We start from the raw sequence: 21780 nt of genomic DNA on the forward strand, positions 1-21780 counted from the left end.
AGCCTGAATTTCGCAAGAGTCTTGCATTCTTTATGAGGAACCTGAAATATCATAGTATTTGTTCTGCCTACTAGCCTGGTGAGGTTCAAGATCCAGGTTGTGCACGGTCTCCAAATAACGGCTCCAGAAGAGTAGTTGATTTTCAAGTGTTCTGATTACTATTACAATATCTTTGGTTCTGATAACTTCATGAAGACTAGTCCTTGTGATAGATTTTAGACCAATTGTTTGAAAGTCATTAGATGTTATTATTGGACTATTTTTAGCATTTTTGGACTTTTGACAATTTTTACCAAATCTCATTATTTTTAATATATAATAAGATAACTTCATGAAGACTAGTCCTTGTGATAGATTTTAGACCAATTGGTTGTCGAATTTAAAAGTTATTGCTCATAAAATGCGCAATTTGGAGGCGTGCGCACCTTCGTACGAACATATCACACGTTGATTGAATTGTGTGAGTTAGTCTAATTTACGTATACGAGGACGATAGTAATAGTTAATAAAAACAAGTGAAAACAAACAATTGACTGAGTTAATTGTTGAAATACTCTGTATAGAAAGTGTTGAATTTCAGTGCTTGCATTATTTTTAATAAATTAGGAAAGTGAACGGGATCAGTAGCCGTGCTGGTTAAAAAACAATGGACTTGACTCGTTAGGCTACTGAATGGGAGTTTGAGGATTCGAATTCAGGCAGTAGCAGTGTGACCAATTATAATTATAATTAATGGGGCGATAAATTGCCCATATTTTCGTCGCTTGTATAAGAACGAAGCAACAGACTCCACCCACATTATAAAGTTAATTGTATATACGAATCTAGTTTAATAATAAATAAATATTAAAAATAATTGTGGGTGGCCCCTGTTAAGGATAGATACCTGAAAAACGGAGGTTAGACCCCATTATTATTATTATTAAATTAGGAAAGTTTAAAAAACCAACACAATTCCATTTGGTTAGTGATGGAACTCTGCTGCTTAACAGTTTTTTTTTGTATATTTTGATCAGATCATAAAGCAAGTAGGTGCAAAAAATTGATATTTGTGTTCAAATAAAAATATATAAATAATGTCCTAATGGTGGTTTAAAGGTTATTCTTAAATTAGCCTAAAAAAGGTGGAGATTATTCATTTTATCCACCAGAGGTAAAAATTACAAATCTTTTATAAAGCGTAGACAATTTTAAATAAAAGTATTTTATTTACTGTAGGAAATGAAGCATTTGACCCAGGCTAGTCTCATCGTCAGTAGATTTTTATGGGAGTCGGTGGAAAATGTTTGTCTGAGTGTACTCGAAAATGTCATATACATGAGTGCTTGTGCTTTTTCGATTTACGCCCATACGGTGGGGCAAAAATTCCCTACTCCCGGACACCATATTCTCTTTATCAAACATTTAAAAAAAACTACTGGATTTTATATTTTGGACAATTCTAAATATTTTTTAATCATTGACATTTAATCATCAATTTAATTAACTACACCGTTTTCGAGATATAAGCATTTGAGAAAAAAAATTGCGTATTTTTTACGAAAACTGGTTGTTGACGAAAACAAAGATTATTTCGTGGTTCCGGTCAAAAATTTAATTTGAAAGTCATTAGATGTTATTATTGGACTATTTTTAGCATTTTTGGACTTTTGACAATTTTTACCAAATCTCATTATTTTTAATATATAATAAGTGTTAGAAAAAAAATTACGTATTTTTGCCAAAAATTCGTTATTGACGAAAATTATTTTGTGGTTCTGATTAAAAACTGGATTGAAAAACTATATGACAATTTATTTTGGCCCATTCTAAACACTTTTTGACTCTTGACATTTTTTGCCTAACCTCACCGTTTTCTATATATAAGACTTCGAAGAAAAAAAACGCATATTTTGGCCTGAATTTCAGCTATCCATAAAAAAATATATTTTTAAGCTTATTTGTTCACATTAATTACTATAGAATTTTGATATTTAAATTATGAACTGTTTATATTTTAGGCCTCTCTAAGAATTTTTTGGATAATTTTTATTTTTTATCTGACCTTAATTTGAAAAATTAGCACCATGAAAATCCCTATATATTATAAATGTGAAAGTAAGCATCTTTGTTTCTTTGTTTGTTACGTTTTCACGCTAAAACTAGCGCATGGTTTTTAATGAAATTGTACAACAATATAGCTGATATATCAGAATAACACATGAACTATAATTTATAAAAATATATTTAAAAAATAAAATTTAATTTGACACTTACCATTTTTTAAATTTTTACAGAAATCTTTAATTTTTGGTTCAAAATGGTGATTATAGATGGAGCAGATGATCATCATTTTGAACCATAAATTATGAAATCATGGCCAACTATTCTGATATACTCAATGAATTATGACTATTTTACAATTTACAAAATTGAAAACTGTATATCAAAAGAGGGAGGCTATAAAGCGGTGGTTTTTACTTTTAAGCCCAGTGAAGTGGGCGGGTATCAATCTAGTAAAAATTATAATTTTTGGATGAACAAGTATTTACAAAAAATTGCTTTAAAATGATTGTTGGTCATACAAATTTAAATTTATTATATTTGTATAAATTTTTGTCAATAATTAATACATTAACGAAGTTTTTTTAGCTAAAATATATATATATGTATATAAAACTTTGTCTTCAAGGATTTCATCTTGAACATTTTGATCTTCAAGGCTTACGTATTCGTTATTAACTGAAGTACATTCTAATCGATTGCTGAAACCGTTGATGCTGCAGTGCTTACAAACTTGGTAACAAAATAGACCATTTCGTCTGCAGTCGCACCTCAAACCACAGCCAGTCTTCTTGCATGCACAAAATATGCTGTCTAGCAACTGTGGTGGGCATATCGGTTTACAATTTTTTGTTTTGGGAATCAAAATTTTATCGGATTCCTTTTCTTTCCAACCCCAATTTTTCGGCTATATGAGATGATCGTCTAGCCATAATCTGGTTTGCTGGCAGGCATGATGGTATAAGCGAAGCTAATCCAAAATTTTTCTTTAAATTAATTTTCATTGTACCTGAGACAAACATATTGTACCTATATATACTTTTGCAAGTTAAAGCAGCACCGTAGAATTGGAGCAGGCATGTTTTTCTGCAAGTAGGATGGTTTCTACGTTCTGTTTTGCAAGCATGAATTTTTCAGCTTTTTATGGCAAATCGGCTTTCTTGTAAAAATTTTTTATGAATGAGTTTTTACCTTTATTAAAATATGCACACGTTGTGTCACAGCCAGTAAAAGAATGGAGAAAACATATATTTAGCTGCATTCGGATAATTTTTTGAGAGACTATTATTACTGTACGTCGATACAATACCAGATCTTAGTTGCTTTGGCTTATAAAAATAAATCTTCTTCTGGGCGTAGTTGAGTTAAAATAATGAGAACGTCTATATCACTGAACACTTTTACGACTTGAAACTGTGTGGTTTCATATAAGTTCAAAGCTGTATCTACAATCATCCGGTCAGCCGCATCTGAAACGGTTTGGTAAGATATAATTTTTCAAATTAAGGTCAGGTAAAATATAAAATTAATAAAAACAAGTGAAAACAAACAATTGACTGAGTTAATTGTTGAAATACCATGTATAGTCAGTGTTGATTTCTTTATCACATAACACATACAAACATGTGACACATACATAACTAATAAAGTATAGTACATATGTAAATGACTTTATAGGTTTCTGCATTACCGACCGACACTTAGTGTATAGTTTGTACACATATTATAAAATTTCTGCCTAATTGGCGCCCTCACGGGTAAACAGTGATGTTTACGAAAAAATGTTTCAAACAAAAGTTGTTTAATTTTTGATAAGGAACATTTTTTACATTTAAACTTTTGTTCTATCTCTAATGGTTTATAAGATGGGTCCTACGGACCCAAGACCCAATTGACCTATGATGCTCATTTACGAACTTGACCTCACTTTTTACGTCCTGAGTACGCTGTAAAAATTTCAGCTCGATATCTTTTTTCGTTTTTGAGTTATCGTGTCCACAGACGGACGGACGGACAACCGGAAATGGACTAATTAGGTGATTCTATGAACACCTATGACAAAATTTTTTTCGTAGCATCAATATTTTTAAGCGTTACAAACTTGGGACTAAACTTAATATACTATGTATATTTCATATATGCATGGTATAAAAAAAAACTCTTAGAAAAGTCTAAAATATAAACATTTCTTAATTTAAAAATCAAAATTCATAATTAATGTCAACAAATAAGCTTAATAATATATTTTTTTATGTATAGCTGAAATTAAGGTCTATCAGTATACTGACCAGTGTTACACATAACTTATAATATATATTATTGCATATTTAACTAGAAATGTTTTACTGATAAGAATATGTTTTACTGATATAGTCTCTGGCACATATCAAAACAGGTTGGTAAATAAACGTCCTTAAAGTATGCTTGCAAATATATTTGCAAAAAAATAATAAAAACTAAATTCACATGTAAATAAACTATATGTCAAATACCTAATATAAAAATAATTTAATAATGATAATATAAAAATAATTTAATAATGATAATTTTTAAAATATACTATTTTTATTTTTAATAATCATTTAATTTCGTGTTTTTGTGCGTGTGTGTGTTTTTTTTTATTAGTTTTAGTTAAGTTTTGAAATTAATTAGAAAAAAGAACATAATTTTCACCTACTCATCGAGGAAGAAATAATTTAGAAAATAATTAGATAGAAAAGAATGTTGAATTAATATATATTGAAATGTACATATTTTTATTATTAAAATTTTGAAATAAAATGAAGAATTTTTTTAATTTACTTGTAACCTAAATACCGGTATTATCATCGTCATTCCAAAAACCTAATTTTACGAATCTATTATTTATATCTAACAATTAGATTAAAAAATAATTGTCTGTGACATGGGCGCTTTCGAATTTATCAAAATCTATGGCCTTGACCTTCAATAACGAACACTAAAGAATTTTTCGCAATCGGCATTTGAAAATCAGAAAGTTTAGGAATTTAAATCTATCTTCACACATTTAAACCGTAACGGATGGAAAAAATTTCAAATACAAAATAAATGTTTGTTCTTATAACAGCAAACAACTGTTATTTGAAAAATTTTTTCGTAAAATTATTAGATTTTTATACCATGTATATATGAAATATACATAGTATATTAATTGTTTAGTCCCAAGTTTGTAACGCTTAAAAATAGTGATGCTAGGAAAAAAATTTTGTCATAGGTGTTCACTAAATCACCTAATTAGTCCATTTCCGGTTGTCCGTCCGTAAATGTTCGTAAATGAGCATCATAGGTCAATTGGGTCTTGGGTCCGTAGGACCTATCTTGTAAACCGTTAGAGATAGAACAAAAAATTAAATGTAAAAAATGTTCCTTATCAAAAATTAAACAACTTTTGCTTGAAACATTTTTTCGTAAACATCACTGTTTACCCGTGAGGGCGCCAAGTAGGCGGAAATTTTATAATATGTATTATTGGGAACTGACATGGAGGCGTGGCTTAAAAAACATGTCGGAAAGTAACTTACACTTTTAAATGTTTAACCCATGTGATCAGTCAAAAAACGTTAAAAAAACCTTTTTCGTTTTCTATTCGTCGTTTGTTGATAAAAATTTATTTATAATTAATATAGACTTTAATGAAAATTACGTAAAAATTATGCTCAAAGCTTTAAAGTTGGCGTTTTTTGAACGATTATTACATGAGGCGTGTTTACTCAAAAACAAAAATCCATCAATTTCAGAATAATTATAATATCCACATAATACCTGGCAGTTACATTGAATGTTATGTAAGCGGCAGACAGAATTCGTTGCGAAATAAAATATAAACTAAAGTGTTTGCAGTCTGGAAAAACAAAAATTTTTATAGATCTTACTAATGCCCAAAGTATTACACTGTCGATAAAATATTTAATTAATTTATTATTATTATTATTATTATACAAATTTAACTTCAAAATAATTATTATAATATTTGTAGTAATAAAAAATTGTTATTAAAAAAATTTTCTAATAACACTGTACGATCGCTTGCTTTTGGAAATTAATGGGAAAACTACGTTTAAATTTTTATTTGCTTTACTCTTACTGCACAAGTTACTCTATTTTTCTTACTTCCATTTAAATTTTATTTATCGAGAATTTATTATAAACAATTTATTGCTAATATAAACAGTATGTATTTACTCGACAATTGTAATCCATTAATAGTTTATTTTTCTACCACCAGACTGCGTGCCTCGATTTGAAAGTTATCAATACTTGATTATCAGTTATGTATGTGTCACATGTTTGTATGTGTAATGTGATAAAGAAATCAACACTGACTATGCATGGTATTTCAACAGTTAACTCAGTCAGTTGTTTGTTTTCACTTGTTCAGTTTGATTTTGAAAAACAAGTATTTGAATTTTTCTTCTTTCTTCCCCTTACGGTTAAAAATATACCATTTATAGATTTCAAGACCTTGTGATTTTTGGTAAAAGTTCAGTTTAAGCACTTTTTCTTAAAAATCATCCTAGAACATCAGGTAAAAAACATTTTCAAGCATTTTTTACGTAGATTACGAATCCGTATGCGACGATACCGAAAAACTTACAGCGGGTTTTTGGCCCTTGCGTTTATTCTGTGATTGAATTCACCCTGCGATCTACGGGTTGGCCATGCCTTTAATGGGGTCGAGTTAGGGCGGGCCTGCGGGTTTTTTGGCCCTTGCGTTCACTCTGTGATTTGATGTCAATCGTACTTTTAACGGGATCGAGTTAGCATGAGTATCGTAGATTAATAGTTGTTTTTAGGCTTTCATACTATCTATCAATTGTGTCGTCAACCCTATTTTATGCATGTATACACAAACAAGGTAGATGTCACTTGTTGACGCCATACCTACTTAATACTTAAATATTTAAAAATATTATTTTATTGAATATATTTTTACAATTTTTGTATAATTTTAACATATTTAATAATAAATAAGGTAAATAAAAACATATGTTTAATTAACTTAACCCATATATTCCATTTTAGGCTTGAAATATAACTTGTATTAACCAACAAAATTCATATTTTCAAAATCATATTTTCCTGAATTAAAGAAAAACTGTAAGTTTTTTGGTATCGTCGCATACGGATTCGTAATCTACGTAAAAAATGCTTGAAAATATTTTTTTTCTGATGTTCTAGGATGATTTTTAAGAAAAAGTGCTTAAACTGAACTTTTACCCTGATTTGACAGGGGGTCAAAATACTATGTATTGTGTACAGAGACAAGTCCGTGATGCACTTTCTCATAAACAGAACAATAACTTTATTAGTCGGATTTGTGTCCTTAATTTATCTTAAAACCTGTAACTACTTCTATAATGATCGATACAATTCTATCCTACATATTCTGTGGAACTATTTTCGAAGAATGATAATCCACGACATTTAATACATTTCAATTAATTAAAGTAAGAATATTTTGAAAATGAAATATAATTTATTAACCACGAATTACACTTAGACATCCGAAAACTTTTAACATTTAGGGCAATTTGAGTTTTTAGCTCGATGTATCTGTAAGTATTCTATAATTATCAAAACTGGGGTAGTCTAATTGGTTGTGAGTTGATTAAAAAAAAAAAAACACAAAAGTTGGAAAAATATGAATATTTATTATATTAAAAAATATTTTAAATATAAACTATCCTACATCTCTCCCATAATCAAACGATTTTGAACTGACACTACCACATCATGAGGGTTGCTATATTATACCATCATCTTCGTCATTATCAATTAAATTGTACCCCGACGCTTATTATGGAAATCGAGGAGGTCCGCTGCAGCTTCTGTGTAAGCCATTGCTATAAAGATCAAAAAATTTATATCAAAAAAACTTTAAATATCAAAACTTTTAATGCATTACATAAAATTTGGTAATTTTATTTCGTGCCTGTAATTTGAATTGTAACAAAAACTTGGTTGACTCTGAACTAAAATGTATAGCAATTTAAATAAAAAAATTAGCCTGTGATCGAAACAAAACCTTCTTGCAAATATCAGTAACATTTTTTATAAACAATGCTTGAAATAACTTTAAGAAATTTTTTTGTTAATTCTTAGATATCAATATACATTGTTACTGAAATAACAATATCTTTGCAATAATCAAAATAAAATTATTTTAAGAATGCGAATAGAATATAACGAAACAAAATTACTTACCTAAAACCTAACTATCAAATAAAAACAGCACACAGCACAGAAATAAATAAAGACTTAATGCTAAACTAATTAATTAAAGTATCTTTTTAATATTAATTAAACTAAATATTTAAATTTGAGAAAATTTATTACGCACTTTGCAATTTTAATAGAAAAACAAGTGAAAACAAACAATTGACTGAGTTAATTGTTGAAATACCATGTATAGGCAGTGTTGATAACTCTGTCACATTTCACATACATACATATCTGACATATTTAACTGATATTCTCATATAATGCGCAAGTGTTGATGCGCAATCGTTTGTTTTTTTTGACGTCATGTAAATAACAAAAGATAATCACTTTGATATTCCTATATTAATACATACTATAAAATTTGTACCTAATTAACGCCCTCGTGGGTAAACAGTGATGTTTACAAAAAATGTTTCAAACAAAAGTTGTTTATTTTTTTGTAAGGAACATTTTTTACATTTAAACTTTTATTCTATCTCTAACGGTTTACAAGATGGGTACTACGGACCCATGACCCAATTGACCCATGTTGCTCATTTACGAACTTGACCTCACTTTTTACGTCCTAAGCACGCTGTAAAAATTTCAGCTTGATATCTCTTTTCGTTTTTGAGTAATCGTGACCACAGACGGACGGACGGACAACCGGAAATGGATTAATTAGGTGATTTTATGAACACCTATACCAATTTTTTTTTTGTAGCATCAATATTTTTAGGCGTTACAAACTTGGGACTAAACTTATAATACTATGTATATTTCATATATACATGGTATAATAAAATAAAATCAATTAGTATGGTTATGACATTTATTTTGTATTCATATTTGTTTACTTAAAATCTTGTCATTGCGCAAGCGTCAGAAGCGTTACATACTTATCACGAGAATAAAATTTGTTGTTAAGGATGTTAACTCGCCAGTTAGTAATAGAAAAAAATCAATCAGTAGATAAGGATCCGAATTTTTAGTATGTTGTAGTTAACGATACATATTACTAAATCAAAAAAAAATTTCGTATCTTATCGATCAATTAAGAGAGTTTTTATTAATTAAAAATACACTAAATAACATACCATTCTCATACCATGCTATGTTATTTAGTGTATTTTTAATTAATTAATTACTCTCTTAATTGATCGATAAGATACCCAAATTTTTTTGATTTAATAATGTGTATCGTTAACTACAACATACTAAAAATTTGGATCATTTTCTACTAATTTATTTTTTTCTATTACTGGTGAGGGAACTTCCTTAAGTTAACGACTATAGACGATAATTATCACACCGCCACCGTCGGTAAAAAATGTTTGAGAATCGCACTTGACGATAAGTACCGCTTTTGGCGATAATTATCACGAAAACGATAGATATAAATGTTTGTGAATCGCCCTACTGATATTCAATACTTTCTATACAGAGTATTCCAACAATTAACTCAGTGAATTGATTGTTTTCACTTGTTTTGTATAGTTTACAGTTGAATAGAACTGATTTTTAAACGGGTAATAGGTATTTTTCTTGAAGTTTAAATTACACAACTTTAGATATTCCAAACATTTAATTTTTAAATGACTACATAAGTATTTTTACAAAAATAAAATAAAATTCTGTTATCTTCATATAAAAATTTAAAACGAAAACAATTAATATTTTTATTTAAAGTTATCATGTAAAATGTATTCTACTTGTATACTTTCCACATTCGATTGTCGTAAATGTTAGTGAGCACTTCAAATCGTTTTCTCCAACTCTACACAGTGATCCAGAATAAAATTTAGAAGTAGATTGAAAAATCGATTAAAAGAACTTGAAACGAAAAAATATTGTTTCAGGAGAAAAAGTAGAGGTTAAGATATTAAAATGAGATTAAGAAAAAAGATATTAAGGTATTAAACTTTAAAGATATTAAAATGAAACATTTGATTCTCCTCGCCTAGCCCAAAAGAATGCGACATACATGTATAATAATACAATGTCCGTAGCTTTATCAATTTATTATTGGCATCAAAACTTTACAAAAATGTCGTATGAACGTAGTTCCAAAAACGGGTTATGGATCGAATCCTTTCGATTTTGAAAAAAATTTTCGAACAAAATACGTTGTTAGTATTATTAATAGAAACATTTTTGTATTTAAAAATACCAACAATTTTTGTTCAATACATTTTTTAAAAAAACCAAAGGGATTCGACAAAAAGCCGAAAGCGTGTGCAAAATTTAAAAATATGTCTTTAAACGAATTTTTTAAAATTCGAATTACCTTCGGAAATGTAATATTAATATTCGAGTTACTCTGCCGGAATTGTCTCTCAAACTTGAAACGCGTTTTTCTTAAAAATACATTTTTGGATGAGGTTGACATGATATCTCAAGTTTTACTCGACCGATTTCTTTGAAATTCGGTGAGATTTTTCCTTATAAATCTCTCTATCGTCTAAACTTCAGATTTAAAAAAATTTTAATTTTAAGTATTATGAAAAAATTCGAAATTCTTTGAAATTCGGTGAGAATTTTCTTTATAAACCTCTCTATCGTCTTAACCTCGGATTTAAAAAAATTTTAATTTTAAGTATTATAAAAAAATTCGAAAAAGTAAAAAAAAAGGGTATAAAAATGAATTTTTCCAATTTCTTATAATCTTAGTTTGAAAAGTGCCTACAATTGAAGCTTCTAGACCAGGATACTTTCTTAAATTATTCGATATTAACTCCAAACTTTATACAATTCTGCTTGTGTAAGCCGCTTACTAAATGTATTCTTAAACTATCAATATTTAATACCGTCAAATCACAAATATCACAAGTAACTCCGGTAGGTGGAAACTTATCAACACGCCGTGATATATTTAAGAGATACGTTAAACATTTTTGATAAGAAATATTTCGTGCTTCCTCTTCTAAATCAAAACACGCATGTAATGGATATATTGCATATGGTTCAATCGCATATTCAGCTGGTTGTAATATCGTTACATCATTGAAATGTCCCCATGAAGTTTTATGTACTTGTGTATTATTCGTTCCGATGAATTTCCGTTGAACATTTAACAATTCAAAAAATTTCATTTGAATATTCCGTTGACATTGTGCAAAATTCTCTTCTTGATTATATGGCGGTTGTGTAGAATCTTCTAAATACAACGCAGCATTTATAAAATATCGTAAACTATTTATTAAATTTATATCATTTGTAGTTAATTCAACATCGATGTTAATTAAAATATCATGATCACGAAATAAGGATCGATTTGTATCTTTATCATAGCCAAAACCACATAATGCGGCCGCATACTTGGTACCATCGTCTGTAGTACGTAATTCCATTTTATAACAAAATAGTAAAGCCATTAATGCTGAGAAACCATGTAAATTTGGCATTAAAGTTGTATAACGTAATGGTAAATTTGTACCGGCTTGATTTGACGTAACACTTGATCGTTCATGTGAATCTTGTGGTTCCGAATCCAATAAAACTGTATTCAATGAATCAGGATCAACTCTAATTGTGTGTCCATGACTTGAAACATTTACACCAAAAACACGAGTCTCTAAAGGACTAATTGGTCCTTTTAACGTTAATTTACGTCGACATTCTTGAGCCGTTGGTGAGGGAACATCTTGTGTAAGTGCATTAAAAATTGTTGCATACTCTGCTTCTTGAATATTATATTTTTCACGTTGATCTTTTTCCATATTTAATTGAGCTTCACGCATTTCATGATTCCATTTCGATAAGTAACTTTCCTCGGATGGTGTTGCGTATCCATTATCTAATAAAATTTGATTAATACTACGTTCCGTGGGTACTTGTCCATTCATCGGTCGTAATGTTTTTTTATTTATTCGCCTTGGTCTTTCTTCGGCTGGTTCTAATAATTCAATAGATAGTATACCTTGTGTCACAGAATATACTTTTGCAAGTAAAATACGATCTTGAGTTAAATTATAAAATAAATCATGTGCTTTATCAGTCCATTCAGCACGATTATGTAACAAAATTGATGGTTTCAATTGACATAAAACACATTGATATGCCTGTGCTGGATAATTTAATAAATCTGGTGGTAGAATTCGTAAGTCTTCAGCAGGAACATCAGAAATATTTCCATAATCGACATAAAATACTTGTACACAATATTTACCATTTTTTAAAGGTATAACTCCAATACAATGCACACGGTAATATGCACCTTCAAATGGTGCAGCGTACATTTCACCAACTACTACGTTAGCTAACGTCACTGGTATTAATTTTTTCGATAAGATTTTATCAATTTCGGATAATATTTCATCGTATTGAAATCCAACATTTTGTACCCAAAAATGACCTGGATCTATGACATGCGAAATACGGATTGTGATTAATGATATTTCTAAACCAGGTAATTCTGGTGTGCATGAAGTTGATTGAGGTAAATTACTTGTTCTTAAATCATTTAAGCCAAGTTTTTTTGCTCGTGATAAGGCTTCTTCGACAGGAAGGATTAAAATTGTAATACCTCATTAAAATTGTAAAGTTGTCGACGACGAACAGCACGATACACTTCTAAAGCAACATTACCAGGCATAACTCCTTGAAAATTATGTTTACCATCACGTATCGATGCAGGATCCCTTTCATGACATCGAAATTGAATGTATACTTTATTACTATAATCAAATGAAACAATCATATCCGTACCACAAGATTACATTTCCTTTTTAATAGCACTGGCATATAATGGGCCAGGTTGTTTTGAATCAAAACCTTGTAAATATACGGTATTATTAGGTGTACGGCCACCAAGTGTTTTGACCGCTTCACGTTCATCTATTTGATTTGGCACATGAACAAAATAATTTGGATAGAATGCACCGCATATAACAACTTTGAGTACAAGTGGTTTTTCAATTTCCTTCCATTGAACGCCTCCATGATGTTCAATAATATTAAATGATTTTAAACGAGTCTTTATCTCTAATATTAATTGATGCATTTCATCGAGTACACGATGTTGTAAATAGTGACGTCGGCCCCATGCAGCTATTTGTTCACGCTTATTTTTTGTGTTTGTTGTAAATACAGTACCTAAAATTAAATAAGGGCATTATTATAAAGGTGTGATAATACAAATAAAATAATCATTACTGCAGTTAAGGATGTACGAGCGTCAGGGCAATTTTGAATAAAAAGCTTGATTTTTTTTATATGTTGGGCTAAGTCTAAATCAATTATGAAAATTTTAGGGGGGTTGCCGGTTTATTTAAATAAATAAATGACTTCAAAAGTGGGCATATTTATTATTTAACATTGGTCTTGTGGTAAAACGGTAGATGGATAATATGTTTTCTCCAAAACTAGTCCGAAGAAAAAAAAAAACATCATCAAAGTTGAAAATAAGGTACAACTTAGGTTAGGTTAGGGTATATTGGCTGTCCACGAAGGACACACTTAGGCTATAGAGCCCATTGTGATACATATATGTGTTTTACCATCTTTCCGCTGAACATTTTATTTATCAGCTCCTCAATTTCAGAGGCTGAGTACACCTCCTTCGTGCATATACCATGCACTACACCAGCCCATCAAAACTATTAATTAAATTAATTTTGTTGCGACGGCGGGAATCGAGCCCGCTACCCTAAGCATACCGCGGACGGAATTAGTAACGCATTAACCAACTGAGCTAATAGGGCGACAAGGTAGAACTTAATACATAAGAAAATACCCCCGATTTAAAAATAATTCAAAAGTGCGTAAAAAACAAAAAAAAAAAGGATTTTGATAAAAAAACAAAAAATAGGGGATTCTAGAGCAAAAAAACGGTTTTATCGCGAAAATATCGCGCTTTTCGCTTTTTATTCTCTCAGCGTGTATGATGACTCGCTGGAAATGCGTTCAGGTTTCAAATTTTAGCTTTTAATGATATCTTTTTGTAAAAAAATTTTCGTTGCAAAATAATATGAGGTTTCCACACAATTGTCGTAGGATATTTCCTATAACCTGTATATATAAAATATATATCAAGATATAATAATTTTAGTCCTAAGTTTGTAACGCTTAGAAATATTGATGATATACGAAAAAAATTATGGTATAGGTGTTCATAAAATCACCTAATTAGTACATTTCCGGTTGTCTGCCCGCCTGGCCGTGATCACAATAACTCAAAAACAAAAAGAGATATCAAGGCGAAATATAGCGTGCTCGGGGCGTAAAAAGTGAGTTTGAATTCGTAAATGAACATAGGTCAAGTGGGTCTTGGATCCGTAGGAACCACCTTGAAAACCGTTAGAGATAGAACAAATGTTTAAATGTAAAAATGTTCTTTATAAAAAAAATAAACAACTTTTGTTCTCCAAAACTCTCCAAAACTATAAACTATAGGGAGTTGAAAATTTGCAGGTAGCTTCAACTAATGGTCATAAAACCAAAACAAATTCTGCCCGAAACTGTATGGGTTTTTTAAGGGGTTTTATCCAGTTAGAATTTTCAAATAATCAATTTTTTGCATTTCCAATTTTTGAATGCACCATTCTTCAATTTCATGTATAGGAACACCAAACACCGGGTAGGAAAACCAAAACCTGACAAAAAAAATATAGTCAGTCCTGGGGGCTGTCGACGAGAGTGAATACTTATTTTTAAAATTTTTTAATTAAGAATGAACGAGGAAAACTTAATTTTAAAAATTTTTACATTAAGTATATTAAATTGATCCGATAAATATTAACGAAGATAGAAGCATGGAAAAAAGAAAATTTAAAAGTGTAAACGTCTTTTGAAACTTTAAACGCGTTTTTCTCGAAACGGCATCTTTAAACGGCTCTACCGATCGGTTTCGAATTTTTACACAATCTTCTTAGATATTTGGATCATTTTGAAATTGGAAATTTTTTGAAGAATTTTGAATTTTTATGTTTTTAAAGCCGCCATTTTGACTAAAATCATAATATTGACTATTCCTTCGAAAAATACCTGTATTCATCTTATACTAAAGAAATTTTTTGAATTTTTTCATTTTGGATGATTCAAATCAGAGATATGATGTTCCCCACCAGACACCTTCTTTGGAGGACCAGAAGATCATCTACGGGAACAGTACCATATCAATTTTTAAAATTGGACGACAAGATCTTAAAATTTAACTGGATATAACCCCTTAATTTCTTCTAAATTAAAAAAAAGAGTGTGTGTACTTATGTACACGCGTTAGAAGTTATACTTCTTTGGTGTATGAAAAAAATTTAAAATAACTCAAATGCAGTAGTAATCGACAATAAATATTAAAATCAATCAAAAAGATTTTGTTAAAGATTTGTCAAGTAATCTGTAATATAAATTAAAAAGAGATGATTAAAATTATTCGATTCGATTCACAAAATGATAAAATATTATTATCTAAAGTAATAAATAATAAATAATAAATAATTATATTTTATTATTATTTGATTATTTGTAAGAAAAATAATAAGTTCTTTAGAAATATATCTATATATTATACTTACAAAATTAACCTCTAATATTTGAAAACACTGTAACTATACACTGTACTGTAACTATATTCAGTGTTGATATATTTTTTTATTATTTCAATTCTGTGGCTAACTTCATCATGTCGTTCGTGCGCGCGCAGCTCACAAATTCACTCTCATCCAAACGCGCCAAAAGAAGTATAACTTCAAAAAATAATGCAAACATATTAACTTAGTCAATAATTTGTTTTCACTTGTTAGTATTCTTTCCCCCTTTTTTTAAATTTTCCGTAGAAGAAGGCAGTTTATATCAAAATATAATAATAATAATACAAAACAGTTACCTTGTGTATGATTGCGCCAGACTTTATACACATTCAATATAGCAATTAAATCACTACAGGAACCATCTGCCCAACTTAATTTCGAATTATAAGCATTCATACCCTCCTTGAACGGTGTACTAAATACATTTTTCGTACTCATACCAGCCGCCATAATAATTGCATCTTCCAAACAACTAAATAAATAACCCAAAATAATCATTTTCGTTAATTTAATATCTAATGGTAGCATAGCCATTACATGACCAAAATATGTTAAATCACCATCCATTTTACACCATTCACCATATTATACGTTAATAATAATGCACCAATCTCTTTTAATACTAACATTGTACGCTCAATTTGATCTAATCGTGGTGGATCTAAAGCTAAAGCTAATATCTCTTTAGGTGATCGATTTAAATTCATACGTTTTGTTAACAATATTAATATGTCCAAAGGACAACGTAACATTTCTGGAATTGTTTCTGGTTTTATATATTCATCATAGAAGTGTTTAGGCACAAGGCGATAAACTCGACCATCAGCAACACGGCTAGCTCGTCCAGCACGTTGTTTACAATTTGTTTTCGCTGCCCAATTTAATTGTAAACATGTGAAAGTGGTTTTTGTATCGTATTGTAAATCTTTCGTTAAACAAAAATCAATCACATATTTTATATCGGGTACAGTAATTGAACTTTCTGCAATATTTATTGATAGTATCACTTTTCGAATACCTTCTCGAGGTGGAATAAAAACTTTACGTTGTTCTTCTGTAGTGATTGTTGAATGTAATGGAATAATTTCATATTGTACACTTGATTTGTATATATCTTGTTTTAAAATTCCGTCAAGTTCTTCAATTTCATGTATAGGAACACCAAACACCGGGTAGGAAAACCAAAACCTGACAAAAAAAATATAGTCAGTCATGGGGGCTGTCGACGAGAGTGAATACTTATTTTTAAAATTTTTTAATTAAGAATGGACGAGGAAAACTTAATTTTAAAAATTTTTTAATTAAAGATGTACGAGCGCCAGGGCGATTTTGATAAAAGGTTTGATTTTTTTTACATGAAGTTGGACTAAGTCTAAATCAATTCTGAAAATTTTAAGGGGGGTTATCCAATCGGCAAACCGGGGCAACACCCGATGAAAACATCAATTTACCGTTTTACCACAAAACCAATGTTAAATATGCCTACTTTTGAACTCATTAATTATTTTTATTACTTATTATTGTAATGGATTCTTGACATGAATCCAAGAAGTCCGGGTTCGAGTCCTGGTTCGAGTGTATTTTTTTCAATTCTCTTTAATTAAGATTACTAGACAAGTATTTGTCAAATTAGTTTACGATTGAATGTAACATATTATATATCAAAATTAGTCAAATAGACCATGATGTAAATATTGTGTGCATAATTAAATGTGAACAACAATAATAAGTAATAATAATAAATAAAGTGGATAACAAAGTAAAAAAAAATTCATTGAGTTGAAAAAATTGCATTCGTGTCTAGAACTCGAATAGCCTAATTGGTAGGGCGCTTGACATGAATCCAAGAAGTCCGGGTTCGAGTCCTGGTTCGAGTGTATTTTTTTTTTCAATTCTCTTTAATCATTAATTATTTATTTAAATAATCATTTAAATAAATAAATGACTTCAAAAGTAGGCATATTTAACATTGGTTTTATGGTAAAACGGTAAATGGATGATTTGTAAATAATCATTTAAATAAATAAATGACTTCAAAAGTAGGCATATTTAAAATTGGTTTTATGGTAAAACGGTAAATGGATGATTTGTTTTCATAGATTTCTAAAAAACTAGTTGGTAGAAATTAAAAAAAAAAAAAAAAAAAAAAACTATTAAAAGTTAAAATCTTAATAAATTATTGAAAACAAACAAAAAACCGTTGTGCTCGACTAATTAAGGATATATGAGCACGGTAGCAGGGACCAAGGCAGATATCGAAAAATTTTATTCTTATTTTTTGTCTACATTCATGAAGTTATAACAAAATTCATCATCGAAGTGAAAATAAGGTACAAATAATTTCAACCACAAGTCTAAACTTGCCTTGACGTTCGCAAGCCCCACTTTTCTATACTCTTAAGACAGTATTCTGGTCTAGAAATTTGATGAAATCGATTTTTTAGTGTGGCATATTTTTAAAGGTTAGACGTTTAAGATAATATGTCTTTAAAAGGATTTTTCAAAATTCTAATTATTTTCGGAGATACAGCGGATTTTCTGGTAATGAAGTTCGAAATGATTGCTCTCTAATATTATAAGATAATATCTGCTGCGAGCTTCTGCTGCTTCAAAACAAGGTTAGCAGAAATAACTTTGCTAGATATTGCATATGAACTAGAAGAAGACCCAACGTAGGGATTCGCCGATTAATCCAAAGTGAGTAATATTATTATTCGAGTTACTCTGGATGGTGGAATTGTTTCTCAAACTGAAAACACGCATTTCTTGAAATTACATTTTTGTAGGTAATTGACATGATATTTCAAATTTTACTCGACCGATTTCTTTAAAATTTGTTGGGTATCTTCCTTATATATCTCTCTATCGCCTAAACCTCGGATTTTGAAAAATTTCATTTTAAGTATTTTTAAAAAATTCGAAAAGGTAAAAAAAGGGGTACAAATGCAGGGTGCCATGTTTTTTTGTAGCACCGACTTCAACGGCCTGTAATTCGAAGAATTATTATTTATTTTTTTTTACAATTTTCTTTTTGTTTTTTAAAATGTCAATAAATATCGTATGAAAAATGGCTACATAAATGTTTTTCAAGTTCTTATAATATTAGTTTGAAAAGTGCCTACAATAGACCTTTTCATCATGTCATATGCGCAAGTGCAGAATTTATTTTTTCGTACTGACAGCAATAAGTAGGACTAAAATAGACGATATTTGTTATGCATTTTGTCACATTGGTTATAAATCATTTAGTACGAAACAAATGTGAATCGTGATTTTAAAATGAAAAGCCCTATTGAGGCTTCTAGACCAGAATACCCCCTTAATGCACAAAATTTACTTGTACGTAACAAATATTTTGCAAGCCTTTTCGATTTACTTATTTTACTAACAAAAGTTATTTTTGTATTTACCTGGATATGTACATTCCGTATCTAAACGATCCATAACTTTAATTAATTTTGCGCATATTTGTTACATTTCTTTTTGAATTGTTGGATTATCAACTATTATTTCTGGTTGTGGACCTAATGCATCTAATTCTTCTAAATAAAATATTTGCTTTTGATGTTTACTACGTTTTTGTATATAGTAAAAACAGGTGCTTCGACCAACGCACCAAATATTGGCACAGAAAAATACTGTGAAAATTTTTCAATATTAATTGTTGCTGACATAAGAATTGCTGACTTTCACATTCCTAGAATTAGTCCGTAAAAATTTCCGAACAATTAACATTAAAAAATCCATATCCTTATTTCGTTCGTGTACTTCATCGAGAATAATATGTGTAAATTCGTTCAAATTTTGTGAGGAAATTAATTTCTGTAATAATACACCAGTTGTCATGAAAGTTAAGATAGTTTCCTCGCCAATTTCACGATTTAAACCAATTTGATAACCACCGTGGTGGAAAAAATATTTGAAAAAAGAATAAGCCTTAATAAGTCTTAGGAAACTCTGAAAAAGTCTTAGAAACTTTAAAAAAGTTTTAAGAACTCTGAATAACTCTGAATTAGACTAGTCCGAAAACGTTGAAAAATTCACAGTTCCTAAGACTTTTTCAGAATTTCTTATTCTTTCTTCAAATATTTTTTCCATCAGGGCAACAATTGAACCTAACGGCCAATGTCTTTGATCAGCAACACGTCGTGCAATACTCATGGCTGCTATTCGTCTCGGTAGAGTTACAACGATATTACAAGGTTTATTTTGTATTCGATAGCTATCCAAAATAAATTGTGGCACATTGTGTACTTTTACCACAACCTGTGGCACCTTCAATCACTACCACTTGATTACTTTCAACCATTGAAACAATTTTTTCTTTCATTGAATTTATCGGTAAATCTTCTTGACAATTATAATTGAAATTATAATTTTTATATATCTGACATAAATTATCATTTATAATACTGGTTCCTTTATATGTTACCGTTGTAAAATCTTCAACATCATTTATACCTTCGGTACGATTATCTACTTCTTCCGATTTTATAGATAAAGGCGACAAATTTGTCTTGATACCATATGCTTGAGCCAATGCCTCATTATTTTCACGTTCCTGAAATTCCCGCGCATAATCTGAATCATATTCAAAACTCTCATCTTCTGATTCACTCGCAGTTGATTTGGTGGCCATTGTACCACCAACTAAAGGGCCAGTTATACGGATCGGTTTGAACCGTTCGCTTACCGATAGAAAATTGAACGATATTTTTGACAGTTATTATTCTGTTAGTTTGTAAAAATGCTGTAAATACAAATAATTTAATTAATAAAAAAATATCAGAAAAAATTAATGTGAAAGTTTGTAAAAATTAATGCTAATTTTTTCAGAATTTTGTCAAAACAAACAATTGGCTGAGTTAACTGTTGAAATACCATGTATAGACAGTGTTGATTGATTACGCTATCGTTTGTTCTTTTACGTCATGTAAGTGAAGAAAGATGTCATATTGAATGACCTCACTATTATGTCATACTGACATTAAATGTGATTTACAATCCGCTCTACCACAATCCCTCAGCCAAGAAGAAAGTTTTTACGAAAGGTGTTTTTTTTCGAATAAATTTTTTTATTAGAAAAAAAGACTTATTTTAATAAATACCAATTTTGAAATCGAAAAAGAAAAAAAGCTATTAACAAATTTAAAAACGACTATTCACGGCACATACGCATTCAAATCGGACTTGCCCGACCTGAATGGATAGGTTTTTTTGAGATCTAGATTTTTCCCACATACATTTTTGGCATTGGACGTCAACTTAAGCAAGAAAACTGTTTTTATCGCAAGAAAACTGTTTTTTTTTTCTTACTTTTACAAATTTTTACGTTAATTTAGCCATTGATTAGCCATTAACAAAAAACGCTATGTTTCTTGGCTTCTTTTCTTCTATAACAACGTATTTTTTGTTTTCTGTAGCGCTATTCACAAACATTCGTGATTACCACAAAAATGATACTTATCGTTTTTTGGCGTTTGCACCAACGTCATGGTGATTCACAAACACTCTTAGTGCAATAAATAAGCCGGAAAATACCATCAAATGTGGAAAAGTGGTGGAACAACTCCGATTTTAAAAATTTTTTGTGTACGTGTTCCTTAGACTTTTAGGAACATTAAGCCGCATTAACCTTAGCATAACAGAAAAAACTGAGGAAATTAGGGTAGTTTTCGCATCCCCAAAGCACTCGAAATGGTAACAGAGAAAACAAATCAATATTTAAACTCGAAAATCGTCTCTCGAGGGTTTTTGAGGTCGCTGATCATGAATTCAAGGTTAAAATGCAACTCAATACAGTTGCAACCACATTAAGACGACTATCCCCAGAAGTAATAGACAAAAACTTTATTCAAAATTTTGCTTCAGAAATCGTCTCTTGTGGAGCTATTAGGTTCGCTGTTCATTAATTTAAGGTCAAAAAGCAATTGAGGATGGTTTCAAACCCATTTAAACTACCCCTAGAAGTGTCAATGATAAAAAA

At 29.8% G+C, this 21780-nt stretch overlaps 1 pseudogene; it reads right to left on the reverse strand.

Moving 5' to 3' along the window:
- Positions 1-10985: 10985 nt before the first annotated feature.
- LOC123302939 lies at positions 10986-20433 on the reverse strand (annotated as a pseudogene).
- Between the last annotated feature and the right edge of the window lie 1347 nt (positions 20434-21780).

This window comes from Chrysoperla carnea, chromosome X (assembly GCF_905475395.1).
Source record: "Chrysoperla carnea chromosome X, inChrCarn1.1, whole genome shotgun sequence".
Taxonomy (NCBI): domain Eukaryota; kingdom Metazoa; phylum Arthropoda; class Insecta; order Neuroptera; family Chrysopidae; genus Chrysoperla; species Chrysoperla carnea.